This window comes from Sus scrofa, chromosome 3, assembly GCF_054392235.1.
Source record: "Sus scrofa isolate SSC_HxYL_T2T_F1_AM1 chromosome 3, Sscrofa_HxYL_maternal_Yorkshire_Landrace_v2.0, whole genome shotgun sequence".
In the NCBI taxonomy this organism is placed as follows: Eukaryota; Metazoa; Chordata; class Mammalia; order Artiodactyla; family Suidae; genus Sus; species Sus scrofa.
Window position 1 is genome coordinate 71,627,081 of NC_139385.1, and position 22,144 is coordinate 71,649,224.

The 22,144-nt window shown below is 47.7% G+C and overlaps 1 protein-coding gene and 1 long non-coding RNA gene across 5 annotated transcripts in view; both read right to left on the reverse strand.

Annotated features, from left to right (window-relative positions):
- The window catches only part of TCF7L1 (transcription factor 7 like 1), a 180,611-nt gene that overhangs the window by 56,896 nt on the left and 101,571 nt on the right, over positions 1-22,144 (reverse strand). The gene's annotated exons all lie outside the window — the stretch shown is intronic.
- Positions 6,029-7,393, reverse strand: LOC146404703 (uncharacterized). The gene is made up of 2 exons (XR_014841571.1): positions 6,735-7,393; positions 6,029-6,372 (listed from the first exon to the last, which is right to left on the reverse strand). It is a non-coding gene; the product is annotated as an uncharacterized LOC146404703 (long non-coding RNA).

Below are 22,144 nucleotides of genomic sequence, written 5' to 3' on the forward strand. Positions count from 1 at the left end.
TCTTGCTTCGCTGTTGCTTTCTGGTCTCCTAGACTTGTTTTCGGTATAAAGTGTATTAGCCCTTAAGAAGATAAATCTTCTGGAAATAAGATGTATAGGAATGAATGTGTGTGTATACAGGGGAGTGGCTATTAACTATAGTGGTCATATCGCTGCATTAGAGTAATTACTATAATATACTACTTATACTATGATATACATAACACATAGACTATAATATAGTATATTATACCATACACTATAAGAACAACAGGAAAGGTGTGCATCTGGCCATCTTTGGGGAAACTAAGGTCCTGGGAAGCTTTGTTCACTTTATCAGTTTCTCCAAAAATATGGAGTCTACTGAACCACTTGCTCAAATACCTGCAAAATGACAAAAGGGGCCTCCAGCCTGAATGGAGACCCAGTGGGGCAAACAGAACTTATTATCAACTATGAAGTTCTATGAAGGAAACTATAGTTCCTTCTAACTATAATTCTTTTTTTTTTGTCTTTTTAGGGCCACACCTACAGCATATGTGGGTTCCCAGGCTAGGGGTCTAATCAGAGCTATAGCTGCTGGCCTACGCCACAGCCATAGCAACACAAGATCCGAGCTGTGTCTGCGACCTACACCACAGCTCACGGAGACACCGGATCCTTAACCCACTGAGCGAGGCCAGGAATCGAACTCAAAACCTCATGGTTCCTAGTCAGATTTGTTTCTGATGCACCACAATGGGCACTCCCCTAACTATAATTCTATGAAGGAAAGAACTATAAGATGCTTCCACTCAAATGGCCTATGTTGCATTGAATGCTGTTGGCATTTACAGGTTACAGAGAATGGAGGGTAGCCTGGACCTATGATGACAAACGCTAAAGGGCAACGCTCCAGTCCTACAAGTGACCCAGAGGGAAGGAAGGTTGTCAGTCATCCCGATCTACCAGGCGGATGTGGTGCAAACCCTCCATGGGGTGCATGCATCAGATACTGACTAGATGGCATGATTTCATGAGATAAGCAAAAGAATGTCTTGAGAGTTAAAAGCTTGGGAGTCCTTAGGGTTGCAACTCTGACGAATCCTTGGCCCATTTGTTATTCATTTACTTATTTATTTAGGGCCTCACCGGCAGCATATGGAAGTTCCCAGGCTGGGGGTCAAATTGGAGCTGCAGATGTCGGCCTACATCACAGCCACACCAACGCCAGATCCAAGCCGCGTCTGCGACCTACACCGAGGCTCATGGCAACACCGGATCCTTAATCCACTGAGCAAGGCCAGGGATCGAACCCGCATTCTCATGGCTACTAGTCGGGTTCTTAATCTGCTGAGCCACAACGGGAACTCCCCCATTTGTTATTAATAAAGGCTGGTGTCAACAGCTGTGAATACCCTTGTCAGAGGGGCTATGTCTTTTCCCCTCCCTGCTGGCCTGCCAGGCAATGGCCAGATGGGGAGATCAGGAGACCTGGGTGGAGAGCCTGGCCCTGCCAGGGGACAAATTCGTCACCTCGATAAGCCTCTGCTCATCGTCTATTACACAGGAGTGATTACGGCAGCTTCACTTAATTCTTAGAACCAGTTTGAGGATCACATAAGATAATAGATGGGAGTCCTTAGGGATGTCAATCAGCTGAGAGTCCAGTGTGGATGATATCATCTGGGCCACCCGGGGGCGAGGCTGGGTGTGTTGGGGTGAGCTTCCTTCTCCACTGTCATAAAAGGCATGTGACACCCTTTCCAGTACTTCCCCCTCCCAGGCCCCCAGACATGCTTGCCTCAACATTTGAACACATTTAGAATTCGTTCAGCAATTAAATCCAGTTTTGATCTGAGAGGCTTCTGAGGGCAGCTGCAGGTTCCCCTGAGCTGGTGCAGTTTATGCGGGCTGGCAAGCTGCGGCTCCATCCCCCTCGCTCGTGTCGAGACATCCATCATCACTTCCCACCAACGCGTCACTGAAGCTTTGTTACATCTGGAGGCCAGAGCCAAGCCAGCCTCTACGCCGAGGGGCAGCACAAATACCACCACTGTGGTGTCAGCAGTATGGATGGTCCTGCCCTGAGCCACCGGGCAGACGGAACACCTGGCTGCCTCTCAGGCGGAGGCTTTCCTAAGACAGGGGGGAATGGCTGGCCAGTCACTTGAGAACTAAAGCCATGAGGGGTATGGCTGCCCACTAACAGTGTCCAGTGGACAAACCCCTTTCAGTGTATGACAGCTGCTGGTCCCCCCCTCTCTTTTTTTTGCCTATTCTTGAGCCACTCCCATGGCATATGGAGGTTCCCAGGCTAGGGGTCTAATCGGAGCTGTAGCCACCGGCCTACACCACAGCCACAGCAACATGGGATCCAAGCCATGTCTGCGACCCACACCACAGCTCACGGCAATGCCGGATCCTTAACCCACTGAGCAAGGCCAGGGATCAAACCCGCAACCTCGTGGTTCCTAGTTGGATTTGTTAATCACTGCGCCAAGACGGGAACTCCTGCTGGTCCCTTTTAAAGAGGTCGTGGGCCTGATCCTGGAGCTGAGAGATGTGCCACTGTGGTTCCTAGTCACCCATTGGGTTTCCCTGTTTGTGCTGTGTCCAGCAGGGAGCCTCTTCAGCAACTCCCTCTGTCTGAGATGGCAGAGGGAGTGGTGACTGACGCCTGGGGTTACTCAAGAGTCTCCGCACCTGCCCCCACCATCCCTTTCTCCTCCCACCTGGTGCAGAGGGTTGTCACTATGTCACAAATGCCTCCTGGTGAGGAAGATAGAAAATGGCCTTCCGCTGAGTAAGGGGGAGGCAGCACAAAGCATAGACACCTCATCCGAGCTATTAGAAAGCCTCCATTCAGCTTCACCAGTCTTGGCAACAAGCTACAAAAGCCTCTATCTTCTGTACCTGACCTACGCTGCAGCTATGGCAGCATCGGATCCTTAACCCACTGTGTCAAGGCCAGGGATCGAACCTGCATCCCAGCACTGCAGAGACGCTGCCAATCCCATTGCACCACAGTGGGAACTACTATTATTATTTTTTTTAATTTTATTTATTTTTTTGGGCATACCCACAGCATGCAGAAGTTCCTGGGCCAGGGATCGAATCCACACCACAGTAGCAACATGAATCACAGTAGTGACAACACCAGACCCTTAACCCAATGAGCCATGAGGGAATTCCTGGAATTACATCTTTTGAAATAGGATGCCTTGGAGTTCCTGTCATGGCTCAGCAGTGACGAACCCAACTAGCATTCATGAGGATGAGGGTTCAATCCCTGGCCTCACTCAGTGGGTTAAGGATCTGGCATTGCCATGAGCTTCGGTGTAGGTTGTAGACGTGACTTGGATCTGGTGCTGCCGTGGCTGTGGCGTAGGCTGGCAGCTACAGCTCCAGTTCGACCCCTAGCCTGGGAACCTCCATATGCTGCAGGTGCAGCCCTAAAAAGACCAAAACAAACAAACAAAAAAACCAGAAAAGAAAAGAAAAAAGAAAAAAAAAAGAAAGAAAGAAAAGAAATAGGATGCTAACTGATTATGAAGAAAGAGCTGAGGGTAGAAAAACTGGAGCTGGATGCATACCGATTTTATACGTGTTATCCAAGATACAAGAGATTCAACTAGAAGCCAATGCAAGTTACTAATAGTTGAATAACTACTCTGGGCTGATACTTGGCCACACTGAGGTCTGTAAGACTGGTTGGTAGGAGACTCTACCTCGAGAGTGTCATCTAAATGGAGAAAGAAAAACATGCCCTTTCATTCAAGAGCTTTAAAAAAAAATGTAGTGGCATACCAAGAAAGTTGCAGGCAAAATAGCTGCTTGTAACAATGGGAAGCAGAGAAAGAGGGAGATGGAGGTGTTGGGAGAAGATTTCTTGCAGGAAACAAAAAACTAGAGATTTGCAAAGAGAAGAAATGGCAGGAAGCAGCACATCTCACATGGGAGGGGAGACGCCTGCACAGAAAGGGAGCTGCAGGCAGGAGGAGAAGGATCTCCCAGAAGCACAAGCCTGGGACAAGGCTTCATGCCTGTTGGCCACACACTGCTCATTACACACTGCGACACGGAGCCCATTCAAGAAGGAGGACACAGAGCAGAGTGCGGCTTCAGAGGTCCAGCGCCACGCGGTTTGGGGTTCTTATTGTTAGAATGGTGTGGTCAGGTTTGGAGGAGAAAATGCAGCTGACAAAACCTCACGGAAAGTAGGACTGTTCTTTCTGTGCCACGTGTCCACAAATGGACCAGTGAGGATTTGCGCTTGAGCTGTATGTGACATGGGTTCTATGTTGGCGGTTGGCAGCCCAGGGTTGGTCAGAATGCCCCAGGGAAGCCAGCAACCATCAAGTTTCCAAGCCTCATGGTACCCACGGGAGAACTCTGGGATCATAAATGTCAGAGATGGAGGAGACCTGTTTGGGGACATCTAAGTCTTTCTCCCTCTGGGGTCCTGTAGGTAAATGCTTAGTTTGATTAGATGTCATCCGGATAGTGGAAGAAGTTCTCATCAGTTTCTTAAAGCTAGATATCTTTAGACTTCCGGTAATTTAAAAACTTCCCTGGCCATAAAAAAGCAAGCAAGCAAAAAGAAACCTGAAAGGAATATTTATGGAAAAATAGAAACAAACTATTCCTAGACTCATGTGGTTGTCCAGCTCCTAAAGTTTAGGAGAGTTTCGTTAAAAGATTAAAAATAAACAGTGGCTGTATTTAACTTCTTTTTTTAAAAGTTTCTAAGGGAGCCAATAAAATAAAAATATGCTTGGGGCCTAATTATCGAACATGAATAAGGACTACTTAAAAATGCATCTAAGGAGTTCCCTGGTGCTGCAGTGGGTTAAGGATCTGGTAAGTTGTCAATGCTGTGGCACGGGTTTGACCCCTGGCTGGGGAACTTCCGAATGCCGTTGGGCAGTGGCCAAAAAGAAGTACAAACAAACAAATGAAAACACATCCAGTCCTCTGGGTCAGAGAACCAGAAGAACACCTGCTCTACTGTTCCCCACCCTTGAGGCACTATCTGTAAGCCAATCAACAAACCTCCACAGAGTACTATCATATAATATAGAAGGCACTGAGGACCAGGCACTCACAGAGTCAAGTGAGAAAACCCTAGCGTTCCAACTTCTGTTCCCACACTGAAAAAGAAAGACCAAAAAAATGCTGAGCTCCAAAAGACATGCTGTGAAAAATGCTGAAAAGGAAGACAAACCCTTTAAAGGGGTGACCTTGGGCGTGCCCTCCTCAATCAAGTTAAATGTCACTGCTCTGAGAACTTGTACTTTCTGATTTCCTGATTCTGCAGAATCCAAAGCTAGCATAACGAATTTAAACCCTCCAGCTTCCTTCCTTTCTCCATTTCCTTAAAAACAAAAACAAAAGCCACAGATTTAATATTTCCATTAAAATACAACTTAACAAAATGCATCACACACGTTTACTGTTACCATGGTTTAGGAGGAAAATACATTTCTCTCTCTCTTTTTTGCTGAAAGATTACTTTTTCAAATTTCAGCAAGACACTAAATTCTGCCCCTGCGTAATTTAGTTCATTAAGTATATGCGCTATTTTAGGCACTTTACGGTTGTGTGTTTGTGGGTTTCTATTATCTCTCGCTTGTAACAAAGGGGCTGTTAGAATCAGGAGGCATATTCCCACATCAGCCCACCTACTCTCCCTCTGGTTTCCCCATCCACACCTTCTGGAATGGTAGCTTAGTTTGGAAGATCCTAAATCTCCACTGCAGTCCTCAGGCTTCCTCCACTTGGTATTCACAACAGCCCCCTGAGGGAGGGACTCATCTCCATTGTGCAGAAGAGGAAAGGGAGGTTCCCAGAGCCACCCGTGCAGTGTGGCACAGTGGCCAGGAGCCCCATGTGTTTTCTGAGGGCTTGGAATGATGCTGCCCACGTAAAACACGTCGAAAACTCAGGACGGAAGAATACAAAGCACCTTGGGAATAGCTTTATATGTTGAGTACATGTTGAAATAATATTGTGGATAAAGTGGGTTAAATAAAATACATGATTAAAATTACTTGTTTCCTTTTAATTCTTTTCTTAATGTGGTTACTAGAAAAATTTTAAATGACCTCTGGGGCTCACATGGTTTTTATTTTTTGGCTGCCCTGTGGCATACGGTGTTTCCGGGCCAGAGATCACAGCCAAGCTGCAGTTGCAACCTAAGCCACAGCTGTGCCATTGCAGGATCCTTAACCCACTGTGTTGGGCCGGGGATTGAACCTGCGTCCCAGTGCTCTCAAGAAGCCACCAATCCCACTGCGCCACATTAGGAACTCCTCACATTATATTTGATACCAGGTAGCGTTGCCCTAGAGTGGTCAGTGCAAAGTCCTCCACTGGACCAAGGGTAGACCTGGGCCAAATCCACTGTTCCTACTGTTTTTGGGGGGCAGAGAGTTTCCCAGGGCTTGAGGACTTTGAGAGAGACTAGTATACAGATGCAAAATGGTCTGAGCTGTGCCCAGGAAGGAGGGGAGGGATGCTGTCTCTCTGAGTCCAGGCGGGGCAGGGCTCCAACCCAAACCGCAGCAGTGGGAAGGGGGTACAAGGACCCCAGGGAGGGCGGGTCCCCGACTGCCTGCCTGGGGAGGAGCCTGCACAGGGATGGCAGGGGGACCTCAGCCTGGCAGCTGAGTCTATCGAAGGAGGTGGGGTGCACATATTTCCCAAATAAGCACCCACTCTGGACCCAACTCCTGTCCTCACTTCCATCCCTTTAGACACAGTAGTTGGAAAACTGTTTTAAAAATTTATATCAGGAGTTCCCATCGTGGCGCAGTGGAAACGAATCCAACTAGGAACCCTAAGGTTGCGGGTTTGATCCTCGGCCTCGCTCAGTGGGTTAAGGATCTGGCGCTGTGGTGAGCTGTGGTGTCAATGACTACAGGTCCAATTGGACCCCTAGCCTGGGAACCTCCATATGCCGAGGGTGCGGCCCTAAAAAAAATAAATAATAAATAAAAATTTATATCAAATGGATTTCCCTTGGGGTGCAAGGGGTTAAGGATCTGGCATCTTCACTATAGCAGCCTGGGTCAGTGCTATGGGGCAGGTTCGATCCCTGCCCCGGGAAGTTCCACATGCCACGGGCAAGACTCCCCCCCAAAAATTATATCAGACAATGTCACATCCCTTTTCTTAAAAATCCTCCAATCAATTCCTCCGCACATGGAGTAAAAACCAAACTCTAGGGTTTGACTTGGCCTCCGCCCTCCTCTCTGATTCTCCGACTCCCTCCCCACTCCGAGGTCTTTTTAACGGTTCCTTCTGCCAGGGATCCCCTCACCTGGATCTCTGCATCACTCCCATCCTCTCAACTTTGGGGTCTCCCAACAGCACCCCGTCCACCCAGTCTAACGTTGCTCCTCAAACACTGCCCTGTTTTAGTTCTCTGCCCAGCTCGTCATTACTGCCTGGTGGTGCTTTATCCTTCTCCCCCCAGGAGAATGTGAGGTCCCTGGGGGTGCAGACCCAGCCTGTCTCAGACCCTGGAATAGGGACTGGCTCTAGAAGGCAATCTATGAATTAGGGCTGAATGAAATATGAAAGGAGGAACCCAGAGTAGGGTCCCCAGTGGTGCCCAATGGCTACGAACCTGTGCCACAGATTTGGTAAAATCCTGCATTTACCACCCACCATCTGAGCTGCCATCATCTGCATGTCAGAGAAGATGGAAGAGTCCAGCTCAGGTGGTACCTGATGAGGGCTGAGGTTCAAACCCCAACCCGGCTCCATAGCCATGCTCTTCCTTGAATCATCACTGTGCTGGGAGGAGCCGGGGCTCTAGTCCCCCGGCCCCGCCCCTCAGCCAGGGCTCCCCCAGCCTCTGCCTCTCCTCCACACACAGGCCAGGAGGGCAGTCATTTGTGCACCAGCCTTTCTTCCCAGGCGGCTTAAGCACTCTCTGTGAATAGGGCCTGTGTCCTGCAAGGGAATCCCCAACAGCAGCCACCACGCAAGACCTGTCCTCCATGTACAGCAGAAACCTAATCACCATTTGCTGCTGGAAAAAACGACTGCATTGAGAACAAGAGCCCTTCTTGAAGGCGACCCCGAGAGTGCGCCACCTGTCACCTGCCATGACCCTCCTTCATGGCCTCCCCCCATCACCTTCTTCTCCAATCACTTTCCTCTCCTTCCTTTCATTCGGTCAAACAGGCTCAGACCACTTAGGCTTTTCATCACTCGACATCACCCCTACTTGGGTGAAAGTGTGTCTGAGTGTGAAGAAAAAAAAAAAGGCCTGTGTACCACCCCCCTTATGCCTCCCATTCTTACCCGCCCCTCCCCCACCTGGCTCAGAGTCCTCCCAAGGCCCCCAGGGAGGCCCCTCCATTGGGCACCCCCCTCCTCTCCCATTATCCTCTCCCTCTGGACTGTTTACACAGCTGCAGAACGCAGGGACGCTCATTCCTCCCCTCCGCAAGCCCAGGGTTAATATACGTGTATTTCCGCCCCCCCCCCAACCTGGGGCAACGGGAAAGCTACCCCAAGCCAGTCTCCTGTAAATAGCCTGTCTGCTGATAATGGCGCATTCTGGGGCCCAGAAAAGTGAAAGCCTGCTGAACTGCTTACAGAAAATGATCTCGAGGATGCCTGTGCAGGCTGCCTTTCTGCAGCTCAGGACACAAGCAGCTATGCAGCAACACCTAAGCCCCGTCAAGTAAGCAAAGGAAAGGCAGGCACACTGCAGACCTCCAGGTGACCAGCTAGGGACATGTACCACGGGCATCCTTGATTAAGTATCATAGAATCCAAGCCTTGATCAAGTTGTAGGCAAGAGGTGGAAAAAAAAATCCCCACTGGACCAGCTGTTCAAATATCTTAGAACTAAACTAGCTAGCTAGCTAACTGAAGACCTGGAAAGTATTTTGGACATCTGCAGTCCTAAGAGGTGCCCCAAACGATTACCTCCCTGACTATACTCAAGGCCAGATGGGAAAATCAAACCAGACACAGCTAGAAAGCACCCCTCATTAGCCTCTGCAGTGAGGGAGATGCCCCAGACTAATGTGAACTTTATGAGATCAAAGTCCAAATAAAAGAACTCAAGATTGTGACTTGAGGTGTAAAGAATATAATTCCTGTAATTCCTGGAAAGCCATGGAATTCCTGAAGGTTCTGTCTCTAAAGAAGGATGTTGCTCTGCTGTCTGACCAACTTTCTCCAAGGAATGCGTCTGCGGCTCCTGGTCCCGCCTGCGTTTCCATTCCCCACAAATGACACATTCTCAGAGGGATAAATGCACAAAACCCGCCCCACCCTCAACCCACCCCATCCCGTGTCCCAGTACTGCAGGAACCAAGGGTCACTTTCCTTTCCCACTTCTGGGATGAAAAGATTCCTTTTCAAGAGATTACCTAACTTGTCTGATGGGGTGGCCCCAGCCAGAAATGTGACAAATCAGCTTTTCCTAGAAATACTCACTTTTGCACTCTGAGCTCTGGGTACAAAGCGTGCTTACAATATACCATCCAGAGGCCTCTGCCACATCCCTAGGAGATGTGCACGGGTGTGTGTGTGTGTGTGTGTGTGTGTGTGTGTGTGTGTGTCTGTTTGTCTATCTGTCCGACCCTGGTCAGGGGCCCCTCCACAGGGAAACCTGGGGATGACAGGCTTGATTCTGTCTGTGATGTCTTCATGGGCTCCAGGACAACCACGACAACCCAAGTCAGTTCAGAGCAAAGGATGGAGCCTGGGGGAGAAGAAAAAATTGACCTGACTCAGAGAGTGCCACCGGGCCTAAAATATTTCCAGGGCACAAGCTAAGGAATGACTACAGGGCTGCTACAGCTAACTTGGCTGATCTGCAAGGTTGTCACGTGGCCAAGTTTTTGTCATCGCCAAAAAGGTGCAGGGCTTACCCTTGGGCTTGAGATCCTCACGCTTAGGTTACTGGAGAGCCTCCCGGGTACACGTCTTCTCACTGAGCTTCACAAGGTCTTGAGTCTCAGGTAGAGCCTTAGTTCCCTTACAGAGATGGCCGAATGCACTATGGTCACAATGTAGTGACTCCCAAGTACAGGGGTCTGTCCCTCAGGAACCGTGCTCCCCAGCATCTCCCTAATGGGGATGACGAGGCAATCCTGCCACACGGTGCTGAGTTCTGCAGGATAAGGAAAAGGCTTGGCACAGAGCGGGGGAGGCCAGACAGAATCTGTGATTAAATAACTCAAACTATCCAAAGGCTTTGTAGTAAGAGCGGTGTGCTATTCCTACGTAGTGTGGACCTAGGTCGAAACTAAGGGAAAATGAAAACAACGTTGACAGCCATTTCCTTGCTTGTTTTCTCCACCCAAGAGGCACCAGTGGTTAACAGTATGGTGGCAACAAGTGGGTCAAAGGTCAGCCCCTCAGCCCGGCGCTGGTTTCCATGGAGATGGGGTCTATTCATCCAGCACACAGAGCCTCTTCACAGCCACTTACACACAATTGAGCTATTACTGAGAGCCCAGGAGAGCGGTGTCTGGAGCACAGTGCACTAGACAGGGCAGGGTTTAATGGAGCTGATTAAATGGTAGTTGGGGAATTATCCCAGAGCAGGATTGGGGAATGCCCTTCAGAAGCAAGTTAAATCCCCAAGCCTCATCGCATTCAACACCCCTCCCTCGTCCTGGGAAAATGCCAGCGTCCACACACTCCTGCTCACCTCACCTTTCTTCCCACGTGTTCAAAGTGGAGGACAAACCCTCATTCTGACATTCCCGGGCGTTTTGTATCTTCATCATTTGCTCAGCATTGCTGTATTTTTGTGATTTAGAAAGATATCCTCAGACCAAAGAAGGGAAATTTAAGTAAGGCGATCCACTTTGGGCATAAAATAAATTCCAGTGGATGGCGTACTGGTTCAAAACCAGTACTTCTTGGAGGTGAGAAATTCTTGGGCATATGTTTGGGAGTACTTGAAATCCCGTTTTTTGTTTTTTGTTTTTGTTTTCCTTGAAAGAATGGGGGCAGCATTCCATTACAAAATGCCCTGTCATCTGTAACTGATCATAGAGTCTACCAAAATTCCCACAACCTTTCAATCTGGGTGGAACAATAGGGCTGAAAAGTAAAATGACTAAAAGGGTAAAAAAGCATATGAAAGAAATTATTCTCTCATACAAGCACTTTATACATAAAGATTTTATGCATAACCACCCAAATCTGGAAATAATCCCAATGTCTTTTCACAGGTGAATAGATCGGCAAACACTGGTTCATCCACACCATGGAATACTACTCAGTCGTGAAAAGTTACTGCTCAGTCAAGCAGCAATAAGAATAAATCTCAAATGCATTCTACTAAGTGAATGAAGCTGGACTCAAAAGACTACAGACTGTATGAATCCACTTACGAGTCCTGGAAAAGGAAAAACTATAAGGATAGAGATAAGATCAGTGGTTCCCAGGATTTGGGACTGACTACGGGGGGTGGGGGGAGGGGCTGGCTACAAGGTGATACCCAGGGGAATCTGGTGGCAGATGGACTTGTCCTGTACTGTGCCTCTGGTGGTGCAGTTTGTTGAAACCCATAAGACTGTACCCACAAAGAGGGGATTTTATCGTATGTTAAAAAAAAATAAATATTGGAGTTTCCATCATGGTGCAGCAGAAACGCATCCGACTAGGAACCGTGAGGTTGGGGGTTTGATCCTTGGCCTCGCTCAGTGGGTAAAGGATCCGGCGTTGCCGTGAGCTGTGGTGTAGATCTCAGATGCGGCTTGGATCTAGCATTGCTATGGCTCTGGGGTAGGCCAGCAGCAACAGCTCCAATTAGACCCCTAGCCTGGGAACCTCCATATGCCGTGGGTGGGGCCCTAAAAAGACAAACAGACAAAAAAAAGAAAAAAAGAAAATCTGAATTGAGTCGTTTAGAGAATATCTAAGGAAACAGTGTACGGACTCACCAGGTTAGGATAAAATAATAAAGAATCTGCTCCGTTCTCCTAAATCATACCTGCTAAGCTCTAAGTGCAGCCCGCTCTTCTCATCCCTGCTGCTGGTACCTCTAACCAGGTGAAGGTCAAGATGAATGTTTCCAAGAACCGAAGTGCATCAACATTTCTGTTTTCTGAGGCCTTGCTCTTTCCAGGTATAATTTGGGAAGAAAAGGTCATAGTGGAGGAGACATTCTTTAATGCATAGGAGAGAAAATAGCGGAAAGAGGATAAAAAGAAAGCACTTACAGTCTCCAGCGGGTTAGCGCCTGAATGCTGAACGGGGGTTAACAAATTCAAGATCTGCATGCAGATGGTCAATGTGACCTCACAGAGGTCAGCCAGACTTAGAAGATGAGACCTCCAGATGTCTACGTATGTCCCTGGAATGGCAGCTTCACCAGGACATGCATATCACTGTAGTGGCCCCAGTGACCAGGTCAATATGGTGCCCACGTGTAAATGACAATAGGCACAATCAGTATTTGCTGAGCAATGACTAAGTCTGAGGTAGAAGCGCAGAGGAGAAAATATGATTTAGAAAGAAGTGGAAAGGAAATACATAGAATATTTACACAGATCATTTGGTCAGGCTGAATATAGGGAAGCTGCTGAGAGAGATTTAAAATAATAATTACTGCGGGGGGGAATAAATTAAGGAGTATGGGATTGACATAAACACCCCACTGCATACAAAACAGATGACCAACAAGGACCTACTGTATAGCACAAGGAACTCTACTCAATATTCTGTAACAACCTATACGGGAAAAGAATCTAAAAGAATGGATGCGTGTATGTATAACTGATTCATTTGCTGTATACCTGATTCTAACACAACATTGTATGTCAACTATACTCCAATAAATTTCCTTTTATTTTTAAAATTTCTAGGGCCACACCTATAATATATGGAAGTTCCCAGGCCAGGGGTTCAATCAGAGCTGCAGCCTGTGCCACAACTGGTGGCAATACGGGATCCATAACCCAATAAGCAAGGCCAGGGATGGAACTCGCATCCTCCTAGAGCAAACTTGAGTCCTTAGCCCGCTGAGTGACAACAGGAACTTCTCCAATAAAACCTTTTAAAATATAACAATGGGAATTCCTGTCCTGGCATGGTGGTTAACGAATCCGACTAGGAACCATGAGGTTGCGGGTTCAATCCCTGGCCTTGCTCAGTGGGTTAAGGATCCGGCGTTGCTGTGAGCTGTGGTGTAGTTTGCAGATGTGGCTCGGATCCCGCATTGCTGTGGCTGTGGCACAGGCTGGCAGCTACAGCTCTGATTAGACCCCTAGCCTGGGAACCTCCATATGCCATGGGAAGCGGCCCTAGAAAAGGCAAAAAGACAAAAAAAAATGAAAAAATAAAATAAAATATAACAATGACAGGCATTCCCTCTGTGTTGCAACAGGATCGGCGGCATCTGTGCTGTGCTGGGATGCAGATTCGAACCCTGGTTCGATCCCTGGCCCAGCACAGTGGGTCACAGCTGTGGTTCAGCTCTGATCCCTGGCCCAGGAACTCCATATGCTGCAGGGCGGCCAAAAACAGAAACAAAAACAAACCAATTACAAAACCAAACATACATTAAGCAAAAACAAAAACAAGACTCCAGAAAATACCCCCTCCAGAGGTCGGAACGAACTGTATGGGAGCTGTAACGCTTCAGGCCTGGGCTACTCAGCCCATGGTTCTGAGCAATGACCTGGAGAGAACACAGAGAAGATCCAAAGCACTGCGACAAGGCTAACGTTTCCACTGTCTCACAACAGCCAGATACTGTGGTTCATACCTGACTGATATAATCATCTAAGGTGGGAGCTGTTAGGGTCCCATTTTACAGGTGAGAAAACTGAGGCACAAGGAAGTGATCTGACTAGTCCAGGGTGGAATCGGAACACACCCCCGGCCTGAGAGTCTGCCTGCATAACCCCTACACTATTTTGGGAAAATGAAATAAAACCACAAAGGCAAAGGCTAACCGGGATTGAGTCCTACACCCACAGACATCCCACTGCTAAGAGCAGGTAGGGCACGGAGGGGGCTATGGCTGACCTGACAGCTACATGCGTGCCAATAACTCAGGGTGAGTCAATTCTGCTCCATGGTTCCCCGCAGAAGAAGCCACTTCAGAAATGTCTGCTGTTCCTCCCCAATGCCCAGAGAGTGGCGTTCTGGTCCAGAGTGGAGTGACAGGCTAAGGATTTCAGAACTATGTTGTCTGGAGTTCCCTGGTGGCCTAGTGGTTAAGGATTCAGTGTTGTCCACTGCTGCGGCAGTTCCCTAGCCTGGGAACCTCCACATGCCATGATGCAACCCCCCCCCCAAAAAAAAAACCCCAAACCAAAAAAATCCCAAACAAAACAATGTCGTCTAGAAATGGTCAGTGTGAGGAGAAGACAACACGGGAAGGCAGTCTTCTGAAAAGTGAAAGGCCATCCTGTGGACAAGGAGGAATTCAGTTTCCTCTGCGCTGCCCCCCTCACAGCAGGTATCCAGGCAGAGGCCAGACAACAAATTGCTAGGCCGGATATCCCTGTGATCTCAGCCAGCGAAGAATGATTCTCAGATGCGAAGGGATTCTCAGGTCTCTGGGAGTAAGTGAGGAATGGAAAAGCTCAGTTCCAACTCAAAGAAGAAATGCCAGCCGGGCTTCTGGGAGGAAGCACCAGATAGCTGAGGATAGATGGTGTGTGGGCCTGGGTCAGGGCATCCTGACAGACCCCTTTCCCCTAGTCTGAGCTTGCGGTGGGGACTGTTCCTTCTGGCTGGCTTAGCAACCTGCTCCACCAGCAAGATGCAAGATTCCTGCAGATGTTTGAAAGGGTTTTCAATATACCCTGTAATGCTTCTGGGGACACTTGTATGTCATCGTCCCCTCCCCCCACCCCAGCTACCACCCCAGCAATAGAACATTAATCCTGGAAGAACCAAGATTTCAAAAGTCAAGGAATCTATCCACACTTAGATCACGTTGTGGAAAGTTTTAAGACATTTCTTTCTTTCTTTTTTTTTTTCCTTCTCTTTTGTCTTTTGTCTTTTTAGGGCCACTCCCTCAGCATATGGATGTTCCCAGGCTAGGGGTCTAATCGGAGCTGTAGCCACCGGCCTACACCAGAGCCACAGCAACACCAGATCCGAGCCGCGTCTGTGACCTACACCACAGCTCACGGCAACGCCGGATCCTTAACCCACTGAGCAAGACCAGGGATCGAACCCTCAACCTCATGGGTCCCAGTCAGATTCATTTCTGCTGCGCCACGACGAGAACTCCACATTTGTCTCTTTATGACAAACTAACAGCAGATGAAAACGGGATATCCACCCATTGCCCCCAGCTTTTCCTCTGACAACACAATCAAGTCACTGTATGTGGTGCATGGCCGAGGAACACCAGTAAAAACAGTGGCAATTTGAAGCTATTACTTTTTTTTCTTTCTATTTTTTTCTTATTCTTTTTAGGGCCGTATCTGTGGCATATGGAAGTTCCCAGGGTAGGTGTCAAATCGGAGCTTCAACTGCCTGCCTACGCCACAGCCACAGCAACACCAGATCCAAGCGGCATCTGAGACCTACGCTGCTTGCAGATTGAGGCAACACCAGATCCTTAACCCATCGAGCGAGGTCAAGGATTGAACCTGACTCCTCATGGATACTAGTTGGGTTCTTAACCCGCTGAGCCACAGTAGGAACTCCCAACAGCCATTTGTTAATTGCAGTTTAGCACTGGTTCCAGTGGAGGTTTCTGATCGTGATTTCTACTCTGGTAACCTCTTATTTTCTATATCTGCCTATTTGTCTCACTTTGGAAACAGCGTGTTGCCCTGTGACTTTCTCTCTGTGATGTTTCTATGAAGGGTTGTGGGTTTTGGGTTTTTTTTTTTCTCAGGGTATTCATCTTTTTACTTGTTGTCAGGATTGAGTGGTGACTTCCAAGCTTCTTACTTGCCATTTCAGAAACTGGAAGTCCACTTAACTGTTGGCTAAGTCTCTTTTTAGTGTGCCTATAATACAATCTTTTTAATTTAAAGGAACTGTGGTCCATAAATGACTTGGACAAAAAGACGGATCCTACCTTTGGACACTTGTAGAATATAAAGTGTACACATTTTTTTTTTTTTTTTTGTCTTTTTTGTCTTTTTGTTGTTGTTGTTGTTGCTATTTCTTGGGCCGCTCCCGCGGCATATGGAGGTTCCCAGGCTAGGGGTCGAATCGGAGCTGTAGCCACCAGCCTACGCCAGAGCCACAGCAACGCAGGATCCGAGCCGCGTCTGCAACCTACACCACAGCTCACGGCAACGCCGGATCCTTAACCCACTGAGCAAGGGCAGGGACCGAACCCGCAACCTCATGGTTCCTAGTCGGATTCGTTAACCACTGCGCCACGACGGGAACTCCTAAAGTGTACACATTTTAAAAAAGACACACACTTTACTTAAAAGAGAAAAATGCCAGAAAAAAAAGTTTCTAAAAAATAAGGAAATGGTTAAGTGTGTCCGTGGGGGACAAAGCTCGTGGAAAAATATTACGTGAAAAAAGCGAGACAGGAGTTCCTGTCGTGGCTCAGCAGAAACGAATCTGACTAGTATCCATGAAGACCCAGGTTCGATCCCTGGCCAGGCTCAGTGGGTTAAGGCTCTGGCGTTGCCATGAGCTGTGGTATAGGTCGCAGATGTGGCTTGGATCTGGCGTTGCTGTGGTTGTCGCCTAGGCTGGAGGCTACAGCTCTGATATGACCCCTGGCCTGGGAACTTCCATATGCCACAGGTGTGGCCCTAAAAGGACAAAAAAAAAAAAAAAAAACACAAGACATCAAATTCTATCTCAATATGAAGATACTGATGTTTAAAAAGAGAAACAAGTACATAATTCACACACCAGAAGAAAGGTCTGGCAGAAACTGGACCAATATATTTAAATGGTTTTATTTGGGGGACAGGATTAAGTGACATTAAAAAAAAAAAAGTCTCCAAATCTCCAAATTTTCTTTCATAAACATGCTTCTCTTGCACTGTCTCTCTCTTCAAGTAGCTCAATTAACCAAGGGAAAGACTCCCTCTGTAGGTGCTTCCCCAGATTCTGGTGCAAATCTGCTCCATCTCCTTTCAAGAACGTATAGCCATAGAGACACACACACACGTGTTTATGACTTTCTGATTCTTTCTTCTTTTTTAAGCAGAATTGGGATTATATTACCCTTTTTCCAATAGTTCCTTGTTTTCCTTTAAAATAAGGTCCTAATTTCTAAGATCTGTTATCTTGGCAGCCCATTTCAACCTCTCCTTCCTTGCTCGATCTCACTAAATTCAAACCATTCTGCACTCCGAAGGGAGCTCAAGTCAAGATGCATACCTTGGAGTTCCCGTCGTGGCTCAGCGGTGAGCAAGCCCAACTAGCATTCATGAGGACGCAGGTTCAATCCTCGGCTTTGCTCAGTGGGTTAAGGATCTGATCCGGCGTTGCCGTGAGCTGTGGTGTAAGTCAAAGATGCAGCTTGGATCTGGTGTTGCTGTGGCTGTGGTGTAGGCTGGCAGCTGTAGCTCCGATTAGACCCCTAGCCCAGGAACCTCCATAAGCCATGGGTGTGGCCCTAAAAAGCAAAAAAAAAAAAAAAAAGTTCTTTTGAAATGAGATTATAGAGCTAGTAGAGGATAGTAGAGGATAGTTGTTTCTTTTAATACCCTTCTTCAGTAAAAATACAAGCTGGTATTATTTCGCCAACCCCTTCCCCTGCTCACATTTTCTTAAGTCTGAATGCCTGGGAGACCCAGAAGTGGGGGTCGGTGGCAAATGCTCTAATACTTTACGGGGAAGAACAAATCCCCTCCTCAGTCTGAGGGGGGATATTCTTTTGGTTGAACTCCGAGGCTGGATTTGATTTTGAAAGCCGGAGATCAAACCAGTGGTGAGAGCTGAACACGTGAAGGGAACGGGGCCAGAAGTCCAAACACGATAGACAAGTTTCTGTACAGAGCTCTCATTAGGTAGATGCTGGAAAAACAGCAAAACAGTTTAGGAGTGAAAACTAAGCACTCAGCCATTCTGGAAACCAAGAGCTGATCCTGACCCAGACACCTGATATATATGCTCTTTGCACATTTGACCACCTCAAAGCCCCCTGCGGAGAGGATACCACAGGTAAGTTTCAGGGTGAAAAGTGGGAGAGATGCCACTGGAATCCAGGTCCACCTCCCTCACCTTCACACTCACTGCCCTGGCTATGTTCCCTGTATGGTCAGTTAGGATTCACTGGAGGTTTGGGAGCAGGGCAATGATATGAAGAATGTGGCACCTTAGAGGGTTTTTTAAAAAATAGAGATGTGGGAGTTCCCCCTGTGCCACAGTGGGTTAAGAATATGACAGCAGTGGCTCAGGTTGCTGTGAAGGTGCAGGTTCGACTGCCAGTCAAGCGAGGTGGATTAAGGATCTGGCCTTGCCACAGAGGCAGCATAGGTTGCAGCTCTGGCTAGGACTCAATTCTTGGTCCAGGAACTACCATACACAGTGGGTGCAGCAATTAAAAAAAAAAAATAGGGAGTTCCTGTTGTGAGTCAGCAGAAACAAATATGACTGATATCCCTGAGGACCCAGGTTTGATCCCTGGCCTCGCTCGGTGGGTTAAGGCTCTGGGGTTTCCATGAGCTGTGGTGTAGGTTGCAGACATGGCTTAGATCCATCGTTGCTGTGGCTGTGGTGTAGGCCAGTGACTACAGCTCCAATTTGATCCCTAGCCTGGGAATCTCCATATGCCGTGGGTGGGCCCTAAAAAGACAAAAAAAAAAAAAAAAAAAAAAAAAAAAAGTAGAGATGGGAGTTCCCTGGTGGTCTAGTGGTTAGGATTTGCACTTTCGCCTCTGCAGCATGGGTACAATCCCTAGTCTGAGAACTGAGATCCTACATCAAGCAGCTGATTGTCATGGCCCAAAAAAAAAAAAAAAAAGGAGGGGAGATAAATCGAAGAGGCAAGAGCTGGAGTTGGGGCACCACTGCAGTGTGTTAGGCCTGAAGTTCACTGACCGTGTCCTCACAGGGTGACGCTGGGGTTGGAGGACAGTTTCAGAGAGTCAACAGGACCTGGAGGCCGAACAGGGATTATGGAAGACGATGGAAAGAGAAGCTGACAACTGAGCTGGGTGACCAGGAGAAGGGGAACTATGGAAGAATGAAGAAGCTGGGAAAGGAAACTTTTCAAGTCAAAGGTTTCTCCAAAATATAAGTGGCACTGACATGAAGAAGGGCAGCAGAGCACAATCGGTGAAGGATCCAGATTCTCGGTTTGCCCCGTTTCGATGTCTGCCTTGCCACTTGCTCACGGGTAACCTGAGGCAAGTAATTTACCTGTGCCTCAGTTTCACCAAGAGTAAAACTAGAATAAAGAACAGCATACTCCTCACAGAGGACAGCTTTAAGGATGAAAGGACTTCTTATCTGCCATACAGTATGTGAAACTGAAGAGTCTCCCACATTTTGCTGTCAGTGGTCAATGGCAGATAGAGTTTCTGGGCCAGGGATCAGATCTGAGCCACAGTTGTGACCTACACCACTGCTGCAGCAACGCCAGATCCTTAACCCACTGTGCGGGGCTGGGGATTGAACCTGCGTCCCAGCCTTCCAGAGATGCCCCCAATCCTGTTGCGTCACAGCAGGAACTCCAGGAAATAGTATTAAGAGAATACTGAGCACCTGCGTTGGTCCTAGCTACTGAGATGATGATTGTTTCTAGGACTTTTTTCTTCTTCTTCTTTTTTTTTTTTTTTGGTCTTTTTGCCATTTCTTGGGCCGCTTCCACGGCATATAGAGGTTCCCAGGCTAGGGGTCTAATCGGAGCTGTAGCCACCGGCCTATGCCAGAGCCACAGTAACTAGGGATCCGAGCCGCGTCTGCAACCTACACCACAGCTCACGGATTTTTAACCCACCGAGCAAGGGCAGGGATCGAACCCGCAACCACATGGTTCTTAGTCGGATTCGTTATCCACTGCGCCAGGACAGGAACTCCTGTTTCTAGGACTTTTAAGTGGGTAGTTTCTCTTTATCTAAGTTGGAAAATAGGTCATGAGTTTATATTGGTCTTTCCAATTTGCCCTCAGGACTACAAGTTATTTCCTCAGCTCCTTGATCTTCCATGAATTGGTACCTCCTTTTTCCCACATAGAAAATCCTTATTGTCGGTGACACCAACATAATTACTCATTTAAACACAACAGACTCAGAATAACACCACCAACACCACCACATCAACCCGGTTAATGACAACAGCTTAAAGTGTTTTTGTACAGGGCCAGGGGTGGGGTGGGGTGGGGTGGCAGACACTTCTTTTGGTCCTCAGGTTCTATCCCATTAGGGATATACAAGTAATTGTGTTTGCACTACTAGCTTCTGCCTAGGTCTCCTGGTTTCCAGTCTGGTCCTGTCCTTGGGCCTTAAGCCTGTCCAGCCCTTAGCTGGAGGCATGATACCCTGTCTGGTCCTGTCCCTGGGACTTAAGGCTGTCCAGTCCTTAGCTGAAGGCATGATACCCTGTCTACTCTTGGCCAGGCCCCACCTGGAGCTGGACTTATGCAAACCAGAAGCAGTCCAAGCCACAGGAGACACCTGACCTCAGACTTTGTTCCTTTGGGAATTCTGCGTGTTCAGACATGCTTGGATCTGGGTTGGGATGGAGCCTGAGCATGCCTTGCCCTCTTGACAGTGATCTGGGTGGATGGCTATTCCCCTGGGGCCAGGCCGAGAGCTGACTGCTTTCCCTGCAGTCCTGTTCACTCCCACCTTGCCCCAGGAACTTCTGCAATTCCAGGGTTCCGTGAGATGAACCTCCCCCAGGGGGGCGCCTGACAGGTATCTGTCAGAGAGAAGGAGGTATTCCACAATCCTTTAAGCATCAAAATACTTTCTTTTTTCTTTTTTTGCTTTTTAGGGCCGCAACTGCGGCATATGGAAGTTCCCAGAGGCTAGGGGTCAAATCGGAGCTGTAGCAGCCAGCCTACACCACAGCCACAGCAACATCAGATCCAAGCCTAGTCTGTGATCTACAACACAGCTCGTGGCAACACCGGATCCCTAACCCACTGAGAGAGGCCAGGGATCGAACCCACAGGTTTGTAACCTGCTGAGCCACAGCAGGAACTCCCTACATACTTTTTAAAGTAGAGAAAATAAGTGGAAATCTTAATGTACCTATTACACCCATACTAAATAATTTAACATTTTCCCATAGTGATCTCAGAGCCTTCCTGACTTTTATTTTATTTTATTTTTTTAAGCTGTGCCCAGAGCATAAAGAAGTTTCTGGGCCAGGGATCATAACTAGAGCCACAGCAGTGATGATGCCAGATCCTTAACCTACTGAGCCACCAGGGAACTCCCTGACTTTTTTTTGTTTTTTTAAAGAAATAAAGTGTTGTTGATATGAAGCTAAAGTTTCCAATCTCAGCCGTTTCCCCACCCTCCTCGGAAAGTAAATACTGTTCAAACATGCTGTTTATTGTGCTTCTGCATATTTCTATGCTCTCAAAACATATGCATTATCCATAATTTATAAACTCAATTTGGGTGTTTTCTCTCACTTTTTATTTAGCAAAATTCCAAATTTCCAGGGAAATTATAGAAGAGCGGTAAAACCCCATTTGTCCTTCAACCAGATTTATCATCATTAACATGTTCCCAAATTTGCTTTATGTTTACCTCTCTCCGTACATATGTACACGCTCACTCATGCGTGAGCACACACACACACACACACACACTTTCATTTTGCTGAACCATTTGAAGTAACTTTTAGATATCGTGACACCTTACCCTAAGCAGCAGGCAGTCATAATGCAAGTATCATTCTCAAGTTTTATTTTATTTTATTTTATTTTTTTGTCTTTTCTAGGGCAATACCCGTGGCATATGGCGGTTCCCAGGCTAGGGGTCGAATCGGAGCTGTAGCCACCGGCCTACGTCAGAGCCACAGCAACGAGGGATCCGAGCCGTGTCTGCAACCTACATCACAGCTCAGGGCAACGCTGGATCCTTAACCCACTGAGCAAGGCCAGGGATCGAACCCGCAACCTCATGGTTCCTAGTCGGATTTGTTAACCACTGAGCCATGACGGGAACTCCCTCATTCTCAAGTTTTAAACATTCATATAAATGGTGCTACATTTTAGGCATACTTTAGCAACTTGGTTTTCCCAATCAACATTAGACTTTTGGGATTTATTCATGTTAATACTCCC